Source organism: Zalophus californianus, chromosome 4 (assembly GCF_009762305.2).
Source record: "Zalophus californianus isolate mZalCal1 chromosome 4, mZalCal1.pri.v2, whole genome shotgun sequence".
NCBI lineage: Eukaryota > Metazoa > Chordata > Mammalia > Carnivora > Otariidae > Zalophus > Zalophus californianus.
This window is the reverse complement of record NC_045598.1, coordinates 51,207,281-51,225,764: the sequence shown is the minus strand read 5'-3', so window position 1 is coordinate 51,225,764 and position 18,484 is coordinate 51,207,281. Positions and strand designations below refer to the sequence as shown.

Genomic DNA, 18,484 nt, shown 5'->3' with positions numbered 1-18,484 from the left:
TTCACTCAACAAAAACAGATTACACATTATTCTCAAGTGCACATGAAATATTCACCAAGATGGACAAGATTCTGGGCCATAAAACACCTCTTAACAAATTTAAAAGAACAGAAATCATATAATCTTTGTTCTCACTGAAATGGAATTAAACAAGAAATCAGTAACAGAAAGTTAGCTGGAAATTTTCCAAATACTGGAAAATTAAACAAAATACTTCCAATAACACAGGGCCAAATAAGAAACCTCAAGAGAAATTAAGAAATGTTTTTACCTGAATGAAAATGAGAATACAATTTAAAATTTGTGAGATGCAGAAAATTCCCTTAAAATTTACATATATTAGAAAAGAGGAAAGAACTAAAATCAATAATTCAAGCTTCCACCTTAGGAAACTAGAAAAAGAAGAACAAATTAAATCTAAAGTAAGCAGAAAAAATAATAATAAAAATTAAGGCCGAAAGAAAGAAATCAGTAGAGAAAATCAACAAAACCAAAGCTGATTCTTTGAAAAGATCAGTGAAATCTCCAAGCGTCTAGCCAGGCTAACTAAGAAAAAGAGAGGATGCAAATGACTAACATCAGAAATGAAACAGGGGACATCACCACAGATCCCATGGACATTAAAAGGAGGATAAAGGAGTATTATGAACAATTCTATGCTCGCAAATTTGATAATTTAGATGAAATGAAGCAATTCCTTTAAAGACATAGTTTGCCAAAACTCACACAAGAAATAGACAATTTAATTCGGCCTATATCTATTAAAGAAATTGAATCAATAATTAATAAACTTCCAAAAAAGAAAGCATCAGGCTCAGATGGTTTCACTCTTGAATTCTACCAAACATTTAAGGAAGAATTTACACCAATTCTCTACAATCTCTCCCAAAAGATAAAAGCAAATAGAGTACTTCTTAACTCATTCCATGAGGTCAGCATTACCCAAATACCAAAATCAGACAAAGCCATTATTGGTACTGGCAAAGGAGTAGACAAATAGACTGATGGAACAGAATAGAGAGCCCAGAAATAGACGCACATAAATATAGTCAACTGATCTTTGACAAAGGCAATACAACAGAGCAAAGACGGTCTTTTCAATAAATGGTGCTGGAACAACTGGACATAGACATGCAAAAAAAAAAAAAAAAGGAGGGGAGCCTGGGTGGCTCAGTCGTTAAGCATCTGCCTTCAGCTCAGGTCATGATCCCAGGGTCCTGGGTTCGAGCCACATATCAGGCTCCCTGCTCAGCAGGAAGCCTGCTTCTCCCTCTCTTACTCTCTGAGCTTGTGTTCTCTCTCTCGCTGTGTCTCTGTCAAATAAATAAAATCTTAAAAAAAAAAAGGAGATGGAATAGATCATACACCCTTCACAAAAATTAATTCAAAATGGATTGTAGACCGGGCGCCTGGGTGGCTCAGTTGGTTAAGCGACTGCCTTCGGCTCAGGTCATGATCCAGGAGTCCCCGGATCGAGTCCCGCATCGGGCTCCCTGCTCGGCAGAGAGTCTGCTTCTCCCTCTGACCCTCCCCCCTTTGTGTGCTCTCTCTCTCTCTCATTCTCTCTGTCTCAAATAAATAAATAAATAAATAAATTTTTTAAAAAAACGGATTGTAGACCTAAATGTAGAACACAAAACTATAAACGTCCTAGAAGATAACAGAGAAGAAAACCTAAATGACCTATAGCATGGCAATGACTTTTTAGATACAGCACCAAAGGCACAATCCCTGAAAGAAATAACTGGAAGCCTGCTTCCCCCTCTCCTACTCCCCCTGCTTGTGTTCCCTCTCTCGCTGTGTCTCTCTCTCTCTCAAAAAATAAATAAAATATTTAAAAAAAGAAAAGAAAATGAACAACCTAATTTTAAAATGGGCCAAAGACCTTAACAGATTCACTTCACCAAAGATATAGAGACAGGCAAATAAGCATATGAACATATGTTCCACATATGTTATCAGGGAAATCAAATTAAAACAATGAGATACCACTACATACCTATTAAAATGCACAAAATCCAAAACACTGATAATACCAGATGCTGGCAAGGATGCCAAGCAATAAGTACTCTCATTCATTGCTGATAGGAATGCAAGATCTTACAGCTACTTTGGAAGACAGTTCAGCAGCTTCTTAGAAAACTAAACATACTCTTGGCATATGATTCAGCAATTGTGGTCCTTGGTATTTACCCAAATGAAATAAAAACAATCCACACAAAAATCTGCACAGATGTTTATAGCGGTTTTATTCATAATTACCAAAACTTGGAAGCAACTAAGATGTCCTTCACTAGGTGAATGGATAAATAAACTGTAATACATCCAGACAGTAGACTATTACTCAGGCACTTAAAAGAAATGAGCTATCAAGACATAAAAAGATATTAAGGAAAACTAAATATATATTACAAAGTAAAAGAAGCCAAACTTAAAAGACCACTGTATATCAAACTGTATGATTCCAACAGTACGATATTCTGGAAAAGGCAAAACTACAGAAATAGTGAAATGATCAGTGTTTGTGAGAGATGGGGGCAATAGGGGTAAAGAATGAGTAGAAAGAACACAGAGGATTTTTAGGCAATAAAACTATTCTCTATAGTACTACAGTTGTAGATACAGATCATTATACATTTATTTACACCAAAAGTGAACCCTAATGTAAACCATGGACCTGGAGTGATAACAATGTATCAGTGTAGGTTCAACGGTAACAAATGTACCACTCTGGTGCAAGATGTTGATAGTGGGGAAAGTTCTACGTTTTGTTAGGAGGTATATAGAACTCTGTCTGCTCAATCTTGCTATGGACCTAAAACTGCTCTAAAAAAGTAAAGTTTAGGGTGACTGGGTGGCTTAGATGGTTAAGCATCTGCCTTCAGCTCAGGTCATGATCTCTGGGTCCTGGGATGGAGCCGCACCTCGGGCTCTCGGCTCAGCGGGGAGTCTGCTTCTCCCTCTCCCTCTGCCTCTCCCCCTGCTCAGGCTCTCTCTGTAACTCTCTGTCTCAAATGAATAAATAAAATCCTTTTATAAATAAATAAAATAAAAAATAAAAAAGTAAAGTTTACCTAACTTTTTAGAGGGTGAGGAAAAGGAAGAGAGAATAGCATGAATATAATTTACACATCTATATGCACATATACTGTATATGTATATAGAGATGCACACACACACGAATATGCAAAAACAATGTCCAGAAGTCCATGCTAAAAGAGGAACTAAGAGATGAAATGTCATCTTTTCTTTATTTTTTGTACTTTTCTTTATTTAAATTGTTTACATTGAATGTTTACATTAAAATAATATTCAAAAATAAATTGCTGAGATTAAAAACTGAATACAGGAAATTACAAATGTGCCTGAAACTGCTTGACTAAGAAACCTACAGAGAAGACATTCTATTACAAAATCCTAAGCAGCTTCTAAGAAAGATAAAATGCTGAGACAGTGCTTTTTCCTTTTTAAGATAAACAATTTTATTCTTCCGGTTCTTAAAGACATCAGATTCAGCTATTTAGTCATGTAGAAAACGTAACTTCCTCAATGCAATACCCTAGGGCAGCTCTGGCTGAATAAAATGACTTGGAGGATATCCCTAGTTAATTCATAATTTTTTTTCTCCTTAAAATAGTAGTTAAGATTTAGAAAGAGGAAAAGGAATAAATTAATAATTGAGTCCATTCAGTCTGTTAAAATGTCTTTTTTATACTTGGTGAGATAAGCCAAGGAAAGGCAAGAAAACAGTACTTTTAGTTTAACTACAAATGAGCAAAAAACACAAATGAAACCCAATGAACTTTAAGGGTAGTAGTACCATTAGAAATTCTAAACTATCCTCACCCACAAATTCCCTTTCCAAAAGCTTTCCTGATTTTTAAAAAATTAGAAATGAATTAAAATTCATTCTCTCAGGTATAAAGTGATGATTTACCCATTACCTAGTATATTTCAATCTCTTTTGTTATCTACAATAACTGGTTTCACTGCTCCAGTGATCAAACTGATAGGCCAAAATTCTTGTCTAGTTTATGTAATGTCAGAGCCTTAGTCTAGAAAACCATCAAAATAACATTCTTCACAATTTCCACACACCTTTTTTTAAGATTGTATTTGTTCATTTGACACACACATACAGAGAGAGGCAGGCAGAGGGAGAAGCAGACTCGCCACTGAGCAAGGAGCCAGATGCTGGGATCATGACCTGAGCTGAAGGCAGACGCTCAACCAACTGAGCCACCCAGCATCCCTCCAAACACTTTTAAGAAGGGATTTATGGTTAAAAAAATGGGGGGGGGGGGTGTTATGGTTTTTTCTTTTTTTTTTTTTAAGATGGGATTTACGGTTATTTCCTAAACTTTAGAGAAATTAGTAACTTTTTTCAAGTAGACTTTATTAATGCATACTACAATAAATCTTACCATCCACCATTCCCATATTTCTGTTCACTGCTTACCTTCTGACAAATCCATTCTAATTAAAAAATAGCAGTAAAGAGGAGAAATCTCTATTTTATTTTATCTTAGTAAACATAAAGCTACCAGATGAGGTTTATTCCTAAACTTTACTGTTAATGATGTGAAAAGCAGAGTGAACATTAAGCAGAGTTCTTTTGGAATGCAGAGCTGCAACACTTGATATGAAAATCATCGATTGAGACCCAGATGTCATTTTTAGAGAGTCACTTTTCTAACCATAACCATGCATTAAGACAGTCGATAAATTATAAACTGATAAATGTAAAGGGTACTCAAATCAATGTCCTTGAAGGGCAGATGAAGGTAATCAGCCTCTCCCATATGGCAATAGATAGAAGAATATTTTATCCACTGAGAATTTAAAGCCAAGAAAAAGCTCCTGACAGAACTTTAGGGACTGACTCTACAGAATATATCTCAGTCACATAGTACAACCGACAAAAACACTGCAGACTTACAGCGAGATGCAGAAGATGCTTGGGCATCTTCCCCAAATGGTATTCTGCAGCAAGATGAAATATAGATATTGATTTAGAATTTTTTATGTGCTTTTAGCCATACCATCAAATAAAATGAACTGTGAGGTCCATTCTAAGTTTTCATCTGCTGTAACCTTTTCTACCTGCTTGCATTTTTAGTAACAAATATTAATCCCTTGTCTGATCTTGAATGTCTCTCAATATGTTGGTCTGTCATCTCTGCTCTCTTCTCTCCATCTCAGTTCTTTGCAGAAACATCAATTACCGTATCCATTTCTTTTTCCCTCTTTTCCTGTATTTGCCAATCTCCTATCTTCATAACTGAACACGTAGTCTAAAAATGTTGTTTGTAAACCCAGCATGTTTATTTCTTTTAAAAAGTCATAAATATGGGGGCACCTGGGTGGCTCAGTCAGTTAAGCATCTGCCTTCGGCTCAGGTCGTCATCCTGGGGTCCTGGGATCGAGCCCCACATCGGGCTCCCTGCACAGCGGGGAGCCTGCTTCTCCCTCTCCCTCTGCCTGCCACTCTGCCTACCACTCTGCCTACTTGTGCTCTATCTCTCTGTCAAATAAATAAATAAAATCTTTTTTTAAAAAGTCACAAATATGAAGAAAGGGAGAACACTGGTAGTATTTATTTGGATTGTCTTCTTTCAGAGCTAGGGGTTTGGCAAAGTAGATGGCAGTAAGAGGTAAAAATAAAAAGACTGAGCAAAGAAACAGCAATATAATAAGGGCAGGACTCACATATTCAGAAACTGGCTTTTAAAAAAGGGTAAGAGTCACCTGGGTGGCTCAGTTGGTTAAGCGGCTGCCTTTGGCTCAGGTCGTGATCCCAGGGTCCTGGGATTGAACGTCACATCAGGCTCCCTGCTCATTGGCGAGCCTGCTTCTCCCTCTCCACCCCCCCCCCCCCACTCATTCTCTCTCTCACTAGCTCTCTCTCAAATAAATAAATAAAATCTTAAAAAAAATAAAAATAATAAAAGAGGGATAAAAGAGCTGACAGCAAAAAGATTAATAAGGAACTAATAAGATAGTTTTGCCTCAAGGATACAGTTTATAAACATTCTTGCAACTCCTCAGGAATATACCCTCCAGTTAAAAACACTAAATCAATGCACAGCTACTTTACAATGATAACTCAAATAAAATGTACTACTTATACATTATTCTCTTAAATCTAAAAATTAAAAAGAAGAAACTAAGTACTGAGCATTCATTTACCCTCATACGTGACTTGTACCAAGGTCCTACAATCAAAAATCTCCATTTGAGGGGCGCCTGGGTGGCTCAGTCAGTTAAGCATCTGCCTTCGGCTCAGGTCATGATCCCAGAGTCCTGGGATCAAGCCCCTCATGGGGCTCCCTGCTCAGCAGGGAGCCTGCTTCTCCCTCTCCCACTCCTTCTGCTTGTGCTCTCTCTGTCAAAATAAATAAATATTAAAAAAAAAACAACTCCGTTTGTGCAGCACAGAATATTACACGTTCACAGACTATAAAGTTGGTCATCATAACAATCTAAATGGGAGATAAGGAGTTTAAATGACTTCAATCACTTACTTAAAATTATAGTAAGACGTATTAATGAAATCTGGGCTGTTTTAAGCATTCCTTGATCTCCTTGATCTTATCTCTAAGAAGCATATAATATTTACTCTAGTTTAATAACTAAATTTTAATTATGTCAGGTAACCTCTGACGGGTCCAAGGTAACTATGAATGGTTGGAGCCTCCATACTTTAAAATGCAACTTTGCAAGTGGTGAAATATGCAGTCTGCATAAGAAGCAACATACAGGGTCAAATTATTTAATCATTAACAAAATTAACCTAACCTCTACAAGAACTGAGGGATGTCAGAATCTCAGGACTGAAAGGGAATTTACAAAGTACCTAGTTAACCAGTAAGTAGTAATATTAATAACAGGTCTTAACCATTTTCCCATATAATACACTCCAATCTATCCCTAATCTCCCCTAACCTGTGAACAGTGAAAGAAAGCAGCGAAAGAAAATGTGTAAACTTAAAAGATTGAAAAAAATATCACTCCCATCCCCAGGAATCTAATCAGCTATCTGGTTCAAACTCACTAACTAATCATTAAGTGGGCTCAACCACCCATATAACAGCAAGATCTCCTTTACAACATCCTAGCCAAGTGCATTCACCCAGCCTCTGAGTGAACACCTCCAAAACAGAGTTCGGTGCTCAATGAGTTCTGTACTGAGCTAAAAATTCAGCTGTAAGTTTAAAAGCCTAATACTATTTTATTTAAACTATTTTTCTTTACTAACATAACTGTTCTAGAGTATCCACATAACTATATTATTCCAGCTAATTTTAAACAATTTCACTTGCTTGAAAGACATTTGGAACCAAAAGTCCTGTGTCTTTATAATTTCCACCAACTGGTCCTGGTTGGGCCTTCTGAAACTAATGTCTTCCATTTGATAACCCATCAGATATCTAAAGACCTCCAGGGGCGCCTGGGTGGCTCAGTCAGTTAAGCATCTGCCTTCAGCTGGGGTCATGATCCCAGGATCCTGGGATTAGTCTCCTTGCTCAGTGGGGAGTCGGCTTCTCCCTCTCTCTTTGCCCCTCCCCCTACTCATGAGCGCGCGCGCGCGCGCTCTCTCCTCTCTCCTCTCTCCCTCCCTCTCTCTCTCTCTCTCTCTCTCTCTCTCTCTCTCTCTCTCTCTCTCGCTCTCTCTCGTGCGCGCGCATGCGCACGCTCTCCCTCTCAAATGAATGAATAAAATCTTTAAAAAAAAATAAAAGTTAAAAAAATAAAGACTGCATCGTCTCTTCGCCACATTAAATATGCTCAATTCCTTCAATTAGAAGACTGCTATATGAGTGGTAATGAGAACCTCAACCAGGATACTGATCAGGGGATAAGAAATGAGATCTAAATAGCAAGCTGAGATGGTAGAACTAGCAACATCAATTCAGTTTGGGACACACTAATTTTGAGGTTTGTTTAACAAGTAAATATGGACAAGATCTTTTCCAAGTCCCATTCCATTAGTTACTTCTGCTACAAAAAGGTGCATCCATATTATTGAGACTAGTAATTATACCTCATTTAAACACAAAATATCACATTTTTTCATTCATCAAGTACTTGAGTGGTTACTTTTGTAAGGTACTATGGGAGATACAATGAGCCATGAAACCCAGTTCCTGTCCCCATAAAATTTACATTCTAGGGACGCTGAGTCGGTTAAGTGTCTGCCTTCAGCTCAGGTCATGATCCCAGGGTTACGGGATCGAGTCCCACATCAGGCTCCTTGCTCAGCAGGGAGCCTGCTTTTCCGTCTGCCTGCCGCTCACCCTGCTTGTGCTCTTTCTCTCTCTGACAAATAAATAAATAAATAAATAAAATTTACATTCTAAAATGCAAGATGTTTATAACTAACCAGAACTTGGGGCACCTGGGTGGCTCAGATGGTTAAGTGTCTGCCTTCGGCTCAGGTCATGATCCCAGGGTCCTGGGATCGAGCCCCACATCGGGCTCCTGGCTCAGCAGGGAGCCTGCTTCTCCCTCTGCCTCTCTCCCTGCTCATGCTCTCTCTCTCTCTCTGTGTGTGTCTCTCTCTCTCTCTCTCTATCTCTGTGTCTCAAATGAATATAACTAACCAGAACTTAAGATGTAGGGCGCCTGTGTGGCTCAGTCGGTTAAGCGACTGCCTTCGGCCCAGGTCATGATCCTGGAGTCCCAGGATCGAGTCCTGCATTGGGCTCCCTGCTTGGCGGGGAGTCTGCTTCTCCCTCTGACCCTCCCCCCTCTCATGTGCGCTCTCTCTCTCTCTCTCTCTCATTCTCAGTCTCTCAAAATAAATAAACAAATCTTTAAAAAAAAAAGAACTTAAGATGTAATATGGGTATGTCCCACAGTAGAAATATAAAATGTTACAATTATTGAGAAATATTTTTCCCCTTTCCAATGAGAATATTCACACAAGAAAAATATCACACACAGTCACAAATGGGATTCTTCAAATACAAAGACCAAGGACACACAAATAATATAAATCTTACTATTTGGGGGTATAAATAAGGATAACACTAGCCATATTTCTTAGGAAGGAGTTAAACTACCCTCAACAATTATGTCTATTGTTAAAGATTAATGCTTGAATTGTATCATCAGTCAAAAGAGCATTGTTTGAAATGTTCACAAACACAACTGTTTTGGCTTACAAATGGAACTGTTTGATGTCATTTTCCCATTTCTAATTTTAAACAATTGTATATCAATTTGAAAATAAAGCTAAGCGTTTAAAACTTTACAAAGATAAAAAAATGCGTATTTTCTACCTGATATAACTGTTCTAGAGCTCCCTATAACAATATACATATTATGATAAAGTTTTAAGTTATTATGGCTACTTTAGTCGTTTTACCAGATAACTTATTTTACAGAAAGAGTCTATTAAAATGTAGTTTAGTAGGAACTTTATATTTTAAGCTGATAACATCGCACAGAAAATATAATACAAATAACTGTGAACACATAATTTGACTATAGGTCTTTAGCAGGATATAGTCTAAGGACATCAAATGGCAAAGAAATCTTTAATTGGTAAATCTGTTGTTGGAAAGAGTATCAGTATAGTAACATCAAAATTATCTTAAGTGTTTTACAGGAGATTAGATGAGTAAATATACTGATATGGTTTTGAATCAGAATTCTCCCTGTAGGAAAATGGAGATACAAATATGAACTGCCAGAAGGTGAAGATGAATTTTGTGGTTCTGAATTTGAATTGAAGGTATCCTCTAAGTGTGTGTGTGTGTGTGTGTGTGTGTGTGTGCATGTGTGTATCCATTTAAAGGACCTAAAAGCAATGATACTCCAGTAGCAATGAGTATATTCAATGCCCAAATCTTGGTTTCTAAGTACCATTTGCAACTAAATTGAACCAGGACTCCATGGTAGAATGACTAATCCAGGTATAAGCAGGGAATATACAAGGTAAGCCTAGAATGTCTTATTGTACAAAAAAATAATAATGTGCCCAAATACCAAGGTGAACGTATGCAAAGGCCACAGCCACCGGCTTGAATTTGACTAATCAAATTTGAGATAATTTAATCATCAAAAAAGAATAATGGTGGGGCACGTGGCTGGCTTAGTTGGTGGAGCATAAGACTCTTGATCTCATGGGGCGGCTGGGTGGCTCAGTCGTTAGGCGTCTGCCTTCGGCTCAGGTCATGATCCCAGGGTCCTCGGATCGAGCCCCGCATCGGGCTCCCCGCTCTGTGGCCAGCCTGCTTCTCCCTCTCCCATTCCCCGTGCTTGTGTTCCTGCTCTCGCTGTCTCTCTCTCTCTGTCAAATAAATAAAATCTTTAAAAAAAAAAAAGACTTTTGATCTCAGGGTCATGAGTTCAAGCCTCACAGTGGGCGTGGAGCCTACTTCAAAAAAAAACAAACAAACAAGGGGCGTCTGGGTGGCTCAGTCAGTTAAGCATCTGCCTTCAGCTCGGGTCATGATCCCAGGGTCCTGGAACTGAGTCCTGCATTGGGCTCCCTGCTCCACTGGAAGCCTGCTCCTCCCTTTACCAGTCCCCCTGCTTGTGTTCCCTCTCTCGCTATGTCTCTGTCAAATAAATAAATAAAATCTTTTAAAAAAATAAATAAATCTTAGAAGAGGAAGAAGAATGGTAACAGATTTATAACCAATAAAAAAAATTTTTTTTAAAGAATTCTTGGGTACAGGGCGCCTGGGTGGCTCAGTCGTTAAGCATCTGCCTTCGGCTCAGGTCATGATCCCAGGGCCCTGGGATCGAGTCCCACATCGGGCTCCCTGCTCAGGGGGAGGCCTGCTTCTCCCTCTCCCACTGCTTATGTTCCTGCTCTCACTATCTCTGTCTCTGTCAAATAAATACATAAAATATTTTTAAAAATTTTTTAAAAAAAGAATTCTTGGGTACATAGTGATACTAAAATAACAGAAGAGAGGAGGAATAGCTGTTCTTTAGAGAAGATAGTCAAGAAACATGTAAGATTGAGAGAACTGGAAAACCACTATCTGGCAACCACCAATGCAATGATTGATTCAGGTAAGGAAGATCCATGGCTACTAAAACCAAGGACAGAAAAAAAAAATTGTTGGAAAACAGAATATCCAACAATCTCAAAGTATTACCTCCATAGATTATTAAGTTCAAAAGGGAAAAGATAACATTAGGATGTAGAAATCTGGCTAACCTAAATGACTGATCTTAACATTACCAATAATGGGACAAACTGCCATTATTTTCTTCCTGAAATGGTGAAATGGAAAGTTTACAATATCTCCTATGTAACAGTCTTAAAAAAAATATTTAACCTGAAATTGTGGGGAAACAATCAGATAAATTCATTTTGTGAGGCATTCTACAAAACAAAATGGCCTGGACTCTTCAACAAAACTGTCAGTCTTGAAAGACCAAAAAACAAAAAACACAAAAAAAGGAAGGAGGAAAAAGAAAAGGTGGGAATTGCTCTAGATAAAAGAAAACGGGCATAACAACTAAGAAAATTCATCATCTCTGATTGGAAGGATTTTTTTTAGAGATTTATTTATTATTTATTTGAGAGCGAGAGTGCAAGTGGGGGGGGGCAGAGGGAGAGGGACAGGCAGACGCTGCACTGAACACAGAGCCCGATGCGGGGCTCAAGCCCAGGGCCCTGAGATCATGACCTGAGCAGAAATCAAGAGCTGGAAGCTTAACCGAGTGAGCCACCCAGCTGTCCCAATTGGAAGTATTTTTTAAGTATTTTTTTAAAGCTATAAGGGACATTACTGATAAACATCTGGGTAAATTCAAATTTTTTAAAACGGCCTATACATTAGATAGTATTATCAATCAGAGTTAAATTACTTGGGTGTGCACACAGCATTACAGCTATGTAGGTGAATGTCCCGATTCATAGGAGATATATGATGAAGAACTTAGGAGTGAAGTGTCAGGATGATTCCACCTTAGTTTCCAATGGTTCAGCAAGAAAAAGAAAGCATGCGATGTGTGTGTATTTAGAGAGAGAGAAAGCAAAATGAGGTATAATGTTAACAACTACTGAATCTAAATAAAAGATATACAGGTACTCGCTGTACTACTCTTTCAGTTTTTTTATAGGTTTGAAACTTTCTTTTTTTTTGAAGATATTATTTATTTTTATTTTTTTTCAAGAGAGAGTGAGAGAGCGTGCACAAGTTGGGGGGAGGGGCAGAATGAGAAGCAGGCTCCCCACTGAGCAGGGACTCAGATCCCAGGACACCAGGATCATGACCTAAGCTGAAGGCAGACGTTTAACTGACAGCCACCAAGGTGCCCTAGGTTTGAAACTTTCAAAAGAAAAATGTTGGGAGAAAAATGTAGGGTGGAAATTAAATTGACTGATTGGACTTTATTAAGTCTAACTACTTTTTTATCCTTTCCATAAGCACTGAAAGCAAGTATGAGGTTCAGAAAGGTTTGGCTAAAAATAAAAGTAATAATCCTAACAAATAATAAGTATTACAAACCAAGCCACCATTAGTTTCCTATTATAGCTGTAGACGAAACATAATCTCTGATGAAAATACTTAAAAGAGGACATGTGTTAACTCATCTAGGACAATTATGAATCAGCAAAACTATCTTACATAATACTTACTCCAAATCCAAATATGACTAACCAAGCAAATTTTTCTCCAATTGAGATCTTTTAGTTCTAAAGATCTCTACAATGAAGATGTTGTTACAGACACACAGATAATTTCAGACCGCGTATCTATAACAATAATAAACACAAACTCTATACCAGGAATTTTGTTAACCTATGCACATATGTCATCTCATTTAATCCTTACAGCAACTCTATAATGCAGATACTATTATTATCCTCATTTTATAGATTAGGGGGAAAAAAGGCTTGGAAAGACTAAATAACTTCTACAAGGTCATATTGCTAGTAAATAGCAAAACACACCTTGAATCTAGGCAGTCTGACTCCAGAGGCCATGCTCTCTGCTCTACACATTCTACTGCTTTACTACGAAACATAAAATTTAAAAAATAAACTGACTGTATTGGTTCAACATCTATCAAAAGTTACACAAAGGAGACATTTCAAGGAAAAATCAAGAGCATGTCTTTCTTCCCTAATACACATTTAAATTTACATATACACTAACTGAATGAAGTTAGAATTTAACCAGATGCCCAGTTTATTGCCCATAATCCCACGTGAAAATAAAGATCATATACCTATTCATATATGGTTGAATATGTTACATATAAATTCAGAACAAATACCAACATATTTCCAAATACTTTCATCTAGAACTTTATCCCTGCTCACTCAAGAAAAAATAAAAAACACTGAAAAAATTTGTTTCAGGTACACCATTCCTCAAGTATACTTAATTCAAACAATGACATAAAAGAAAAAAATAAGAAATTAGCCTTGAAAACTGATGCCACCATAAAAAAATATTAACAAACAAACCATGTCCCCCCAAACCTGGTCTCTTATAGTGTTCTCTCAATAAAGTGTACCACTATCCATCCAGTTACATAAGCCAAAAAGCTAGGCACCACCTTCCTCTCCCTCATTCCTCACATCCAGTCTATCACCTAGTTCCACCTCCTAAATATCTCTAAATCCACTCACTTCCATCTTCACCACCATCTTGCCCAGGATATTATCATCTTTTCCTCTGACCTCTCCCTATCCACACTGTTGTCCCTCTTGTAAACAGTTTTTCCTCTGTATAACATCAAGTCCTTTCTCATAGCACTTAAAATAACTGGGAACTTTAAATTTCTTTCAACATTTGATTTATGTCTGCCTCCCCAGTTATACAATATGGTCTATGAGGGTAGAAATTGTATTTCCTCACCATTTCATCATTGTGACCTAGGAGACTGCCCAGTTAATAAATAAATGCTAAATGATTGAATGCATGTCAAAGACTGCAAGTTTATTTATAAACAGAAAGAAATCGTTATAAGGTCCACCAACCATAAGGAGTACTTTATTTCATCATTTCTAAATCATACATTTACATTTTAACTCTGAAAATAAATACATCTTATAGTTGATGATCTTTGTTACATTGGCAATATTTTTTTCTTTCATACTGGTTCATAAAACAAAGGTGCATCTTGGAATTTTTTTTTTAAATCTCATGATTTGATGAAATAAGTAAATCAATAACACACCTGGTCCACTCAGTTCAAACTTGGTAATCTAGCCTCCCTTTCTCCTTTGGCCACCACACTACTCCCAACACTGAATATTAACAGAACCTACCGGTTCTTTCACCAACAGCTATCAAATCTATTCCTTTCTCCCAGTCCCACTAAAATAACACTAGATCTATCTAATTCCTCCTTGCTACATCTCTGAACTCTTGTCATAGCTTCATTCATTTAAATATTTGTTTCAAATTCAACCAAAACTGTGCACTTGTGTGTGCAAGGAACTAAAGATACAAAGCAGTCCAGTTATCTGTCCCTCCCTCTCTTTTCTCTCCCCTACAATTCAGAATTTTCTTCTTTTTAGGCGTCAAGCTAGAATCACTTTCCTCCCAGTTTCTACCTACCAGATCTAGTCACTACTTTAGTTCTAGATTAAATCTCATCTTCTTCATTAAATCATTCCTAGTTCATCTCTCTTTTCAACTTTAACATTCTAAAACACCTAAAATCTAATACAGCATATTGGTTGTACTTGCTGCTTCTTGAAGGCAAGGTTTACATCCCCCCACACATTCTGCTAATAGTGTAAGCTCCCCAAGAGCAGGGACTTTTGTCTCTTTTGTTCACTGTTATATCTCCAGCAACAGATAACATATATCATGTACCAAATAACAGCTGCTTCAAAAGGTACTTATTGAATTAATGTCCCTTATATATTCCAGGATAGAGAACACATCTTTGCAGCTGTGGTATAGTGGGAAGAGTCAAAATGAACTGGACTAACTAAAGAACTTGAACTGTTTGAGCTTCAGTTTCTTCATCTGCTAAAACGTAAACAATGTTCACCAGCTCACTGAGCTGTTACATTGATTCAATGCAATAATGCTTTAACAGCATCCAGTACAGAGCTGAGGACAAGAGGATGCTCTCAAGAAATGTTTTGATGATTTGTCTTTTCTTTTTTTTTTTTTTTTAAGATTTTATTTATTTGAGAGAGAGCACAAGCAGGGGGAGCAGTAGAGGGAGAGGGATAAGCAGACTCCCCACCGAACAGGGAGCCCAATGCAGGGCTCGATCACAGGACCCCAGGATCATGACCTGAGCCGAAGGAAGATGCTTAACGACTGAGCCACCCAGGTGCCCTTGATGATTTTTCTGACAATAGTTAAATAGCAAGACGTATTCAATAAATGCTTACAAAATGAATAAAATCTCAGGAAAAATTTCAAAAGTTTGCATAATACCTAGCCTCTTATCATTTATCCAATCAAGAATTCTATGAGTGAATTAAATCTGAAATATAGGGGCGCCTGGGTGGCTCAGTCATTGGGCGTCTGCCTTCGGCTCAGGTCACGATCTCAGGGTCCTGGGATTGAGTCCCACTTCGGGCTCCCTGCTCCGCGGGAGGCCTGCTTCTCCCTCTCCCACTCCCCCTGCTTGTGTTCCCTCTCTCACTCTCTCTCTCTCTCTCTCTGTCAAATAAATAAATAAAATCTTTTAAAAATAAATAAATAAATCTGAAATACATATTCAGCTCCAAATCATAAGCATGGCTGAAAACATTTCTGACTAATTAAGAATAATTCCAATTTGACAGGGTACAGGTATTTATATTTTACTGACATATATAGATTATATTTCACTGCTTAAAGAAGAACGAAAGTTTTACTATTAGTATTTCCATAGTGCAATAATCAGAATAAAAGAAAAACTGCAAACTTATTTGAGTTACACAGTCCCCATAAAGCCAGGAAGTACAAAAATTTCTGTCTTGGGGCGCCTGGGAGGCTCAGTTGGTTGAGCGACTGCCTTCGGCTCAGGTCATGATCCTGGAGTCCCGGGATCCAGTCCCACATCGGACTCCCTGCTCAGCGGCGAGTCGGCTTCTCCCTCTGACCCTCTTCCCTCTCGTGCTCTCTATCTCTCATTCTCTCTCTCTCAAATAAATAAAATCTTAAAAAAAAAAAATTTCTGTCTACAAAATACTAGTGAATAGTATACAATGCTGTTTTACCACCTGTATCAAAATATAGAAAAATACACCATGGGGCGCCTGGGTGGCTCAGTCAGTTAAGTGTCCGCTTTCAGCTCAGGTCATGATCCCAGGATCCTGGGATCAAGCCCCACATTATGCTTCCTGCTGGGCGGGGAGCCTGCTTTTCCCCTCTCCCCCATGCTTGTGCTCTCTCTCACTATCATCTCTCTCTCTCCCTCTCAAATAAATTTTTTTTAATATTTTATTTATTTATTTGATAGAGATAGACACAGCGAGAGAGGGAACACAAGCAGGGGGAGTGGGAGAGGGAGAAGCAAGCTTCCCGCCGAGCAGGGAGCCTGGTGCAGGGCTCAATCCCAGGACCCTGGGATCATGACCCAAGCGGATGGCAGACGCTTAACGACTGAGCCACCCAGGCACCCCTAAATAAATAAAATCTTTAAAATATATATACCACAAATAATTACAACAAATAAATTTTTCAACATATTTGCATTCCATTTTACAGAAAAAGAGCATTAGTTAAATGGTTTTTAAACTTTTTTTTACTCCGTTATACAATTCCTTATATTGGCTAATTTTTAACTTTAAACCGTTCCCAAAATTTTACAGATAATGAACTGATAATTCAATATAGCATCAGATTATTGTACCAATTAGAAACTCTTCCTTGTTCAGTAAAGAAGCTTTATTAATTTGTAAACTGGAACATACATAGATTTTACCTTTCAAAGCTTTTCCAATCCCTCTGGGTACTTTCAATGACTCATAATCTAATTACAGATCATAAGCAAGCAAGAAGGAAAGGGCATTTCCTTGTGTCTATCTGCTATTAACTGACACAAAATCATTGCAAATTCCACAGGGGGCATATGTCCCTACTAAGAACAGAGGGGGGAAATATCCTACCTAAGTAATTCAGATACAAAGAGCTGTAGGACAAGGTATTCTCCTCTAACTATAGAGTAGCAGCAAATCCCTTGTGGGAAAATAATCAACACAAAACGAAAACGGAAGCCAAAGAAATCTTAAAGAAATAGAAACCCTATAAGCAGAAGTATGCCGAGTTGACCACTGACGAATCTCAGATTCACCAGTCATCCTAATAATGTATTCGAACTTCCAACCTCTAAAGCCCTTAGATGAGACGGAGGTGGAAGCGTTGAGGATGAGTGAGAACCAGATAAAGGGAGTGAACGTTAATGTCTGGATGGAAAGGCATTAAGATATTCAGGCGAGTGTGTTAAGGTCTGCATAAGTAACAAAGGCCAAAAAGGAGGAAAGGTATTAGGAATGAGAAGACTGAGACCTTCAGAATCTAATTTTTGGTTTTGATTTTCATTTCTCTCTCTTTTTTTTTAATGGGAAAAAGTTAAACGGATGCGATAGCTTAGGGGACAAGAGGTCGTATCTGGAAAACCAAGAAAAGCTACAAGGAGAGGGGAACAGCTGCCTACAGGAAGGCTTACGGTTTGTTAGGTTTGGAGCCCAGAAGGGCCAGGGGTCAGAAGACAAATCACACTAGAAAGTAGATGAGGGAGGCGCCAAAATCCTCAAAGAGAGCCTAAACAGTTGGCCACAGGATCTCCACAGAGGGCAGTGTCCCCCAAAAACCCGGTCATTTGGGGACCAGAAACACTAAGTCCCAACCTTCTCCTGACTCCGCTAGGCTCAAATCGCCCCTCACCGAAATAGAACTGGAGAAGTGTAAAAAATGTGCAGGAGCCACCAACCCGGGAAATGTTCCAGCTCTAGCAGCAGCCGCCCCAAAAGCAGCCAGTACACACGCAGACGCTCCGACCTCAGCGCCGCAGCCACAGACACTCGAGCTCCCCGGCCACCGTAGTAAGAGGAAAGGCCTCCCCCTTCGAACCCAGTAGGTCAGCCACTTCCGGGGCACTAAATCCTTTTGATTAGTCGTAGCAACACGAACAGCCCACAGAGCCATGCTCCACTTCATCCTTTTTCCCCACTGTTCGCCACCCCAGCCCCTAGGTCACCAATACGGCAAAGCGCAGAGCCAAGGAAAAGTATCTATCTGTAATTGGTGTCTCTGATAGACAGTCCACGTTACGCGTGCTTTGAGTTCCCGCGGGACAATTGGACTTCAACTCCCAGCGTGCCACGCCACGCCACGCCCCCTCCTTTGGCACCAGAACTACAAGACCCGGTATGCACTGCGCCCCCTCGTTCTTTGCTCTCCTCCTGACAGCCGCGGACCCGAGGTGTGATTTCAGAGGAGTCACTAAATTCCTTAGAAAATGTAGACCCACATTGATAAAAATGCCGCTATTCTGTGCTTTCCTGTTGTGAAGGTTCTCTAAGCCAAGCTATAGTTGAGACTGTAGG

General features: G+C 38.7%; 1 protein-coding gene across 3 annotated transcripts in view; it reads right to left on the bottom strand.

Moving 5' to 3' along the window:
- ATG4C (autophagy related 4C cysteine peptidase) overlaps nt 1–18,058 on the bottom strand; it is a 96,139-nt gene extending 78,081 nt beyond the window's left edge. Inside the window, exon 1 of one of the 3 annotated variants that reach the window (XM_027579230.1) lies at nt 17,869–18,058. The gene's annotated coding sequence lies outside the window, so the exon portion shown is untranslated. Of the gene's footprint in view, nt 1–17,822 lie in introns of all 3 variants that reach the window. The other 2 variants (XM_027579241.1, XM_027579221.1) reach the window with 2 other exon arrangements.
- Between the last annotated feature and the right edge of the window lie 426 nt (nt 18,059–18,484).